At 45.7% G+C, this 8,759-nt stretch overlaps 1 long non-coding RNA gene across 1 annotated transcript in view; it reads right to left on the bottom strand.

Annotated features, from left to right (window-relative positions):
* The window catches only part of LOC116686607 (uncharacterized), a 12,007-nt gene extending 4,584 nt beyond the window's left edge, over nt 1-7,423 (bottom strand). Inside the window, exons 1-2 of the long non-coding RNA XR_004331308.1 lie at nt 7,327-7,423; nt 7,277-7,286 (exon numbers count right to left, since the gene is read on the bottom strand). This is a non-coding gene — a long non-coding RNA (uncharacterized LOC116686607). The remainder of the gene's footprint in view (nt 1-7,276; nt 7,287-7,326) is intronic.
* Between the last annotated feature and the right edge of the window lie 1,336 nt (nt 7,424-8,759).

The following is an 8,759-nucleotide window of genomic DNA, read 5'->3' as shown; positions in this document are numbered from 1 at the left end:
GAAGAGAGCGAGAGAGAGAGAGGTTGAGAGAGAGGGTGATAGCGGTGTGATAGAGAGAGAGAGAAGAGAGGAGAGGGTGAGAGAGAGGTTGAAGAGGGTGAGAGAGAGAGAGAGAGAGAGGGTGAAGAGAGGGTGAGAGGGTATCCGAGAGAAGAGATAGAGAGAGAGGTTGAGCATAGCTTGTGAGGAAGCGGGTGAAAATCCAGCAAGGGTGAGGAGAGGAGGAGAGAGAGAGGGGAACGGGTACGGGGAGTGAGAGAGAGAGAGAGAGGTTGATAGATGCTGGGTGAGAAAAGGAGAGACGATAGAGAGAGGGTGAGAGTGAGAGAGGAGAAGAATAGAGGGTGAGAGAGGAGAAAGAGAGGGTGACAGTGAGAGAGATGAGGGTGAGAACATAAGAGGGTGCGAGCGAGAGAGAGTTTGTGGAGCGTGGTGAAGAGAGAGAGAGTGGTCAGAGAGGGCGTAGTAAGAGATAGAGAGAATGGTGTAGTAGAGGTTGGAGAGGCTTGAGAGAGGGATAGGAGAGAGAGAGAGGAGAGAAGGGGTGAGAGGAGGATATGAGAGGGGAGAGCTGAGGGAGTAGATAGGAGGAGAGAGAGAGAGGTTTATATAGGATTTAATAAGGGAGAGAAGAGAGAGGCGGAGAGGGTGGAGATGTTAGGAAAATACGAATAGGTAAGTGAAAAAAAAAGATGACCAGTCTCGATAAGAACAAGAAAAGAGAAGGGATAGAGAGATAGAGCGAGGGTGAAGAGAGGGTTGAGGAGAGGGAGAAGCAGTCGAGAGAGAGAGTGTGAGAAGGGTTTAAGAGGGCGAGAGAGGGGAGAAGGAGAGAGGTGAGCGGGGGGTTGAGAAGGGTGATAGAGAGAGGGAGAGGAGAGGGGAGGTATTGATAGGATACGAGAGGTGAGAGAGAGGCTGCAGTGAGACTTTTGCTGTGTTCCCAATCGTGCATTTCTGATTCCTGTATTGACATCTACTTTGAGTGACATAGTGCGTTCACTCATTGTCGGAAGTGCTGTCAAATGCAGTGCACTTAAGTACCCGGAAGTCACTCAAAACGGCAGGAGCGTTAAGTTTAATCGATGGAACCTTTCTTCCTCACTCCCTGTCGCCATCTTGGCCACGTAGCGAAGGGCGAGGGCTAACAAGCGTCGAAAATACTGTCGTTAATGGCGTCCGAAGACCGCGCGATAAGCGAGACATTACAAAGCATACAAACGTAGTTTGAACATGTAGTCTGTTTTGGTTATAACTTATACACATATGATGCAAGAGAGCACCTGTATTTGATATTTGTGTTAATCTTTACAGTTTTTGATGATCAGTTTTTTATCGCGAATATAGAACGTTTATTCGGGTTGTCACGTCGCAATCCTCTCATTCTCCTGCGAAAAAAAAGAGGGCAGATACAGGCGACCGACAAACACAAATGAATCACATTCAACCTTGTACGAAAAAGCAGAAGTGTCAGTTGTAGTCTTCACCATCACACTTGTCGACAACGGGGGGTTGGGGGGGGGGGGGGTGTGGTGGGGGGGGGGGGGGGGGTGGGGGGGGGGTGGTGGGGGGGGCGGGGGCGGTGGAGATTGACATGGGGGGGGGAGGGGAACGGGGTGGGTGGGGGAGGGTTTAACTGGGGGGGGAGGGTGCGGGGTGGGGGGGGGGTGGGTGGGGGGGCCGGGGGGACTGGACAACGGGGGGGGGGAAACGGGGGGGGGGGTGGGGGGCGGAAAACGCTCTCTGGTCTGGGCGCAATCACAATTTTCACGAAGAAGAGAAGAGGAGGCAGGAATGACGTGTAGATCGTCATTCCCGGTAAGTACAATCCCAATGAACACTGCGCCAATTTGAGACGTACGGTCACCAGTCAAGTTTTTACGCACTACGCGAGTTAAGTACGTAGTGTACAAGACATCTGAGCACCCACATATGTGAGGGTCAAAGCCGCATACTCACTCACAGTGTTCATTGGACCGCTGCAGCAAAAAATGTCAAAAACTCACGCTTATACCGTCACGGAGTCCTAGATAGCTCAGTGTCCTTTAAATGTCCCCTCAATGCTGGCTGTCAATCAGAGGGCCAGAGTCTGGGGCTATACCCCTCTGGCCCTGATGCGCCATTTTACAGCTTTACTTTCCGGTCTGGATTTATTTTTATATAAAAGCTTCATCAACCCTGTGTGGTCTACAGTCAAGATATAATAAACATTCATTGTTTTTGAGGACAAAGTGGGTATGTGGAATATTTGGTTGCCAGTGAGTCGATCATTGCATGTTAAAAATGGGTTGTAGTGCTTAAAGATAAAAATATAAATAAATAAATAATGAAAGAATCTTCCAGATAGTATTGGATAGTCACAGACATTCAGTAAAACAGCTAAAACACTTCTCATATGTCTCGGGATCCACTGTGAAGAAATAATCATTAGAACTTTATACAGTTGACAAAATACATCATTTTTCCAAAAAAAGTCACGACGTGTTTGCTCTTATGACACTTTACTTATTCCAAATAACTACATAACAATTCATATTAGATATATTCACCCCAAAGCCAATGTTATAAAGCAGATATGTGTCTACATAGTGCACCATTTGGCCTTCATTAGAGTCTATAGGCTTTCTTGCCCCTCCACTGGGCTTTCCATTACAAGAGGGGGCCTTAATCTCCCCACACTATATGGGCAGTGTACTTCACTGAAAAATACACAGGACAAACAGGAGAGACCAGAAGTTAGACCACGATTCAGCGGCTTAATTGAGCCAAACGACGATGACTTATGGCATAAAGTGTGACCAACTATTTGATATAACATGTATGACTTTAAAGCCCAAACGAGCATGGAGTTTCAGGTGGCATAGACACACCCCCCTGTGAGGCCGAAAGACCCGGTAGTAGACGCAAAATCGTCAGGATTAACGAAACCGAAGTGACGTAAAACTCCTGTAATGGTTCAAAGTTAATAAAACTATGAATTCAGACGTGCTTATTTACACTTGGGCGCGTGTTTCTCGTGTCTCACAGGGTTTAACCATCAGGTACCCCGATCACTCGGGGAACTGGGAGTGCTTTGGTGCAGGCAAAACCATTGTGCTAGAATCCCCTGTTTGCATTACAGAAATTTCCTTTTTGGGCACCTGGGTAACTCACTTGGTAGAGCATGCCCCCATTGGGAGTTTACCCCAACGACCCTCGATGCAAGCGGCAACGGTTTGACTCCAACACCTTTGCCGTCTATCATCTGTTCCTTGAAAAATAAGGCCTAAGATTGCCTAATGACAAAATAAAAATTCTTTCTTGAACTATAAGAACTGCATTCAGGCGCAGAACTCGAACATGATCACCTCTTCTGAAGAGTCCTGAGTGTTTTTTTATTCTCCGTGTCCTCGGTTGCTACGCCGGGGTCAGCCCTTCCTTCCTACAGAGACTCCCATGGCGCCAATTTGATGCTAACAAGCCTCACCCAACCCGTTAGCATCCCATTGCCTCCCATCATAACCATTTTGGCACCATCAGACTGACAGTGAATGACTTTCAGTTCTAAAGCGTTTACATTTTTTTTTAAACTAACTATAACTAAATAACTAAAAATTGAGTAAAAAAAAAAAAAAAACAAACATTGTCAATACGCTTGGTTAAAAAAAGCCACAAATGTGTCGAAAAAGACAACCCCACAATTGGGGGAAAAGATTTTCCATTTGACCCAAATGACAAAAGCGGCGAGTGAATTTCTTTATTTTAACCCTCATGTTGTCCCACTGTTGTCTTCATGTTGCCCTCATGTGTCCCCAGTTGTCCCGTGTTGTCCTCGGAGTTTGTCTTCATGTTGTCCTCATGTTGGTCCTCATGTGTCTTCATGTTGCCCCATGTGTGCCCCATCGTGTCCTCATGTTGTCCCCATGTTTGGTCCCCATGTTGTCTCATGTTGTCCTCATGTTGTCCTCATGTTGTCTTCATGTGGTCTCGGTGTTGTCCTCATGTTGTCTTCAGTTGTCCTCATGTTTCCTCATGTTGTCTTCATTTGGCCCTCATATGTTCCCCATGTTGCCCATGTTTGTCCCTCCCATGGTTGTGTCCCCATGTTGTCCTCATGTTGTCCCCATGTGCTTCCTCCATGTTGTCCCCATGTTGTACCTCATGTTGGTCTCATGTTGTCTCATGTTTGCCTCATGTTGCCTCATGTTGTCCCCTGTGTCCTCAGTTTCCCAGTTGTCGCATGTGTCTCATGTTTGTCTCATGTTGTCCTCAATGTGTCTTCATGTTGTCCCATTTGTCCTATACATGTTCTTTTTAATTCCCCAATAACATGATTGATTCCCCACTCTCTTTGCACTACAAAATCTCACTTCATTAATTTTGGTCTTATTCTATTTTATAGCATTGTAAAACAAATGGAAGTGTTTTTTGAAATAGTGTTGAGTAAAAGTTGACATATTTCCTGCTGTGCCTTATCATCATACATCCATTCCTTTAATTTTAGTCCAATAATTTCCTAATTTCTCTGCTTTTCTAACTCAAACATTATAAATTTCCTATAAATGAGGTTTATTGACCAAATTCCCCAAAATAACTGCAAAAGTAAAGTTAATAAGTTAGTGTCCGCATAGTTGTTTAAGAGGTAAAAAATGACAAACATTAAAAATTGTTTTGAAAAACATACGAAAAGCTTTAAAAAGTCTTTTAAAAAGTGTTGATTTTCAATTATTGATGGGAAACAACACAATGGGTTAAAGTCAGAACAGATAATGTTCACGTGTTTTTGACTTGACCTTTCATCTTGTTTTTAGACCCCTTCCTTTTTGCAGTGCATAGTCTCTTCCTTCTTAGTTTCTTCTCATTTCGTACCAAAGCTGGTGTTTCTGGGAGTGTAATGGCCGAACCGTTGACGGCTTCTGTTGTGTATTCTATCTGTTGTCCACATCAGTGTGTGGTGTGTTAAGGGGGCGCTCATGGAGAAACCTGTAAGGGGGGTTGGGGGGGGGTCTCCGTGCAGTGTGGTGTGAGAGGGAGGCCTGCAGCTGACCCCTGCACATTAAAGCCCTGCAGCGTCCATTAGTGCACCCCTCGGTCGTGTTAAGAACTGAAGGTGGAGTACACACATTAGCTGAAAGCTAACACGAACGATATAGATGTGCAGAATTTAACCTTTGACCTTTCGGTGGGCTCGCCCCCCCCCCCAACGTGCTGGGTACACGGAGTAATCAAAACAATCGAGTCAGGGCCGTGAGCAGATTGCTAATGACGGCTAATATTAGCATAACCCAATACGCCTGTTGATCAAGGGTAAACTTTTGGGGGAGGACATGTTGGGTGCAGAGTAAACAAAAGCAGCTGCTGCCAAGGCTCCAGCAGCCTTTAGAGGGGGGGGGGGGGGGGGGGGGGAGCGGGGGGGGGGGGGGGGGGGGGCGAGGCCATTCTTAATGTGGGCTGCTCGGATAGGAGACAATCCCTCGGCTCACCGGCCGATTGCACGCTGCAAAAAATTAAATGAAAAGCAAGTTCATCTGATTTCTTTTAAAAATAATTAATAGCACTCAAAGGTCCAGTACTGTAAAACTGAATATTTCATACATACATCGTACAGCAGGTCGAGGTTCTGTAAAAAGACTGCACTGCAAGTATAAAAAGGAAAACAGGTATATTCAGACAGGCAGTGTGAGAAAAGATGTTTTTAACATTAAACCAAGAGCCTGGGTCTGACCCAGGTTTCTGCCTAAAAGGAGGTTTTTCCTCTCCACTGTGGCCCTGTTGCTTGCTCTGGAGGAGACTACTAGACCTGTTGGGTCCTTGTAAATTCTGGAGTGTGGTCTAGACCTGCTCTATCTGTAAAGGGTCTCGAGATAACTCTTGTTATGAATTGATACTATAAATAAAATTGAATTGAATTGAATTAGAGTCAATGCTATATAAGTAACCCAAACACAAGTATGAACCTGAGAATGGGCATGATGAGAGAAAACAGCAAAGAAAGTGCTCAGCCCCCCTTTCAGTGAAAGTCTTGGAAACCTCTTGTTCTGGGTCGTACCTCGGATAAAAACATCTCACGTGGTTTTTAAGCTGCAGTGTTATTTGTAAAAGACGGATCATGTTGTTGGAAAAGCAACGTGTCATTTCAAGAAATCCTCCAAAGTGAGTGTGTACTTTGTTCCTTTGGCAGATATAATTTTACTTATTCCAAGCAAAACCACACCTGGATCCACTGTTACCGTTACTTATTGTTGAAATGACCCTTTTTTTCCGGTGCAGCAGAGTTCTCCGAGGCTGCAGTTACATTTCGGGAGGGAAGGGAGCAGTTGGAACAATTGCATTAATATATGTATTTGTCTTCTTTTACCAAAAAACAGCATTTCTTTCCTTTCCTCCTCCAGTTTTCCCCCGGCAGTTAATTGCACGAATCTCCCCCTCGCTGTTTCCGCTACAAGGCCGCCGCTGCAGACCCGCCGCACTCGTCTTTTAAATATTAAATGAAGACTTAAGTAACAATTGTTGTTCTTTTGCCCATCAACTATAGATGTCCTCTAAGTGAGGTGCACCATGGGAGACGAGTGTGGGAGAGAGTCTCGGTAGGAACCTGTTTGAAATGTGTTTTATGTGGGAAAAAAAGGAAAGCACTGCGAAAATAAAGACATATTCATTGTCTTAAAAGCGGATTTTTCATAAAAACTAGAGACCTCTCTACAAAGTAATGCTTGTGCAGCCATGCTGCGTTCAGGCCCCCAACAACTGGAGGTAGTTTCCAAAGATAGCAGCTCTGTCAGGCTGGAGAAACCCATCATGGGTCCTATTTTAACGATCTCAGCTCGCGGCGTGAAGCACCTGGCGCAGGACGGGTCCAAATCCACTTTTTCTAGTTGGACCGTGGAAGTCTGGTCGGTGGCGGGCGCGTGGTCCTAAAGGGCTGGGGTTAGTGTCCTCATTAATCACAGGTGTGTTCTGGTCGTAACATGCAATCAGCCAATCAGAGGTCCTCTCCCATTCCCTTTAACAGCCAGGCACATTATGATGGAGGATTTACACGCTCATATTTATATGGAATCTTCTGCATGTGTGTAACAAGCATAGTGTGTGCTTAAAATATGTCTCACAATACGCCCAGAATGCACCTGAACACACCTCCCTGTAAGACCAGCATGGACCAGGAATGCACCTTGCACACACCTCCTGTAAGACAGAGGCCCAGAATGCACCTGAACAACACTCCGTAAGGACCAGCTACGCCCAGGAATGCACCAACTGAAACACACTCCCTGTAAGACAGCAGACCAGAATGCACCTGAACACACCTCCTGTAAGACCAAGCACGCCCAATGCCCTGAACAACACCTCCCTGTAAGACCAGCACGCCAGAATGCCACCCTGAACACACCTCCCTGGAAGACCAGCACGCCAGAATGCACCTGAACACACCTCCTGTAAGACCAGCACGCCCCATGATATTGCCCCCTGAAACACAATCCCGTAAGAAAACCCAAGCCACTGAACCACATCCTAGAACAGCATCGCCAAATGCAATGAAAACATCCCGCTGTAAGACCAAGCCCCCTTTTAAGAAAATAAGACATATTTGGGTAACGAGGAGATTTTCTTTTCTGGTTTAAAGTGTAATGCTTCTCTCTCTTCTAACACCACACAGCCACAATGCCACACACACACACACGCACACACACACACACACGCACACACACACACACACACACACGCACACACACACACACACACACACACACACACGCACTGATCTCAGTGATGCACGGTGGAGCCTCAGAGTGTAATAAGTCAAAACGCAGGCCGAGCAGGCAGCGCATGAATACCAAACACAGCCTAATTGATTACCTAATTTATGCAATAACCAGTACTTTTTAATTATAGTTATTTATCAGCCAAATGTTTACAGGGCTCGGCTGATTCATGGGCGGCGTGTTGAGCCACGGGTCAGACTCAGTGGACCCTGTTTATAACGCTGACAGCAAAATTACCCCAGCTCCACTTCATCATCGCTGCTGTTGGAAACCAGAAACCAGAAACCAGCGGCTCGCATGCCCAGGAAGAAGCAGAGGGGAAATGTGAAATATGATGATGATGTATTCTCATATATGAGCCACAGTCCACTGAATCTCACTGCTTCTACACGTACTTCTACACATTCTTCACGTCGGCGTCCTGACATTTTCCAAAGACGACAACAGCGTCACAGATCGTGTTTTTGGGTGTAATTTAATTTCTGCTCCTGATAAGGCTCTAGACCTGCAGAGATTTGAAACCCGCTGCAGATAGCTGATCCATCACAGGGGGGTTATTTTTACCCCAGAGATCTTATCTGCGTGGTAATCCTGCTGAAGTGCTGGAGTGCGAATCATTTAGAAAAGTGTCTCCTGCTCCAGCAGCCAATGATTGACACAAAGACGGTGAAGTGATTCTGTAAAATCCTCCAGTCTTAAAACTCATTTTCATTAGTTTTTTTTTGTATTAAAGGGATTACTCCTCTCGCTCTCTCTCCCGCGGGTTTTGTGGGAGTTTTGTTTGCACAAAGAAAAAGACTCACTCAAAGCGCCCATATTCTGCTCATGTTCAGGTTCATTTTTGTATTTTGAGGTTGTACCAGAATAGGTTTCCATGGTTTCATTTTGAAAAAACACCACAGTTTTGTTTTACTGCACATTGCTGCAGATCCTGTTTCTACCCCGTGTGTTCAGGTCTCTGTTTTACCTCCAGAGTGAGACATCTCCCTTCTATCCTATCTTTGTTGGGAGCTGCAC

This window comes from Etheostoma spectabile, unplaced genomic scaffold (assembly GCF_008692095.1).
Source record: "Etheostoma spectabile isolate EspeVRDwgs_2016 unplaced genomic scaffold, UIUC_Espe_1.0 scaffold402, whole genome shotgun sequence".
NCBI classification, from domain to species: Eukaryota; Metazoa; Chordata; class Actinopteri; order Perciformes; family Percidae; genus Etheostoma; species Etheostoma spectabile.
Note: the sequence above shows the minus strand (reverse complement) of the source record. Positions and strands in the feature narration are given on the sequence as shown.